Raw genomic sequence first — 1,314 nt, 5'->3', positions numbered from 1 at the left:
TTCTCGTCGGCTGCCCGAGGGGCCACCGGCCTGCGGGCGGCTCCGGAGTTCAAAAGAGGGGTGTGTGCGGGGGTGTGCTTTCATTTCATTAAGTTTTAATTACACGAGGTCTACAAGAACTCATTCTCCTGGCTTAAAAAGATATTAAAATATGACATAATAGGCCTCCCCTCCCTGGCACAACTCCAGACTCTCTGGAATTCGACGTGTCCGCTCCTAGACCCTTTCCTGAAGCTGCGCGTATTCACCGAGGGCTCCTGGAGCGCCCACCGTGTGCCAGGATCGGTCCAAGTCCTAGCTCAACCCGACGCCCGCTCAGTGAGGCAGAAAGGACTGTCCTCGTTTTACAGGCCGGGAAGCCGGCCAGGGAAAACGCTCCCTGAAGGTCCTTCCATGGTGGCGCCTGAGTTCCAGCCCAGTCCGTGGGGACTCTGCTCCCACCCCACCCCCACAGATTTCTAGTTCCTTAAATAGCCACATATTTCCATAATGCTCGGTGTTTTATCATGGGTGTTCAGAGCACGTGCACGCACAAAAAGCTTTGAAGAATTACTGTCCTTGGGGCAGGTTGCAGGGAGGTGGAAAGGTGAACTGAAGGGAGTGCAGGCCGAGCTGGAAGGGGACTTGCCTAGAACTGAACCAGTTTGTCCCAGGCCCTCCGAGGAGGTCCAGCTGGTCGGAGGTCAGTTAGTTCTCTCCGCGGGGGAGCACAGTGGGGCCTGTCAGCTCTCCCAGGAAGGCTGGGGGAGACTTTTTCTAGAAGGGTCAAGCTCAGGGTGGTTGGCTGGACAGAGCTGTTTGAGGGAGTCCAGTCAGATGGAGGTGGAAAGGCACTGGCCATCGTCGGCTTGGGGAGAAATGCTCACTACCAGAGCCACTGTCAGAAGCCCCCAGGGACAGGAGGGGCACGTCACCACCATCGACTAGTGCGGACTGGGCACTTTTGGCATCTGCCTGTTGGATGGGCCGACTTGGCCAACAGCTCTCTCACCAGAGAAGGGCTTCTGCAGCTGGGAGGAAAAGGTCCCGGGCTGCCCTGGAGGACACTGAAAATGCTGGCTGGGTCTGGAGAGGACCGTGGGCCACTGACCTCTCCGCCAAAGGGGACGCCATCACTACCCTTCCTTTCGGTCTTTCCTCCTGTATTCAACCCTCACATTTTACTGAGCTCCAGCCCTGAGCACAGGAATTCTGTAAGCCAGCCCCAACCCCTGCCCTCCAGGAAGGCTCTGCAGGATATCTGACTCTGGCAGGCAGAAATCACAGGCTGATTGTCTTGGAAAGGAGCAGCATTTACACAATCGTGGCTGAACC

Source organism: Tupaia chinensis, unplaced genomic scaffold, assembly GCF_000334495.1.
Source record: "Tupaia chinensis unplaced genomic scaffold, TupChi_1.0 Scaffold000066_1, whole genome shotgun sequence".
Lineage (NCBI taxonomy): Eukaryota > Metazoa > Chordata > Mammalia > Scandentia > Tupaiidae > Tupaia > Tupaia belangeri.
The sequence above is the reverse complement of the archived record's forward strand: the minus strand, read 5'-3'. Positions refer to the sequence as shown.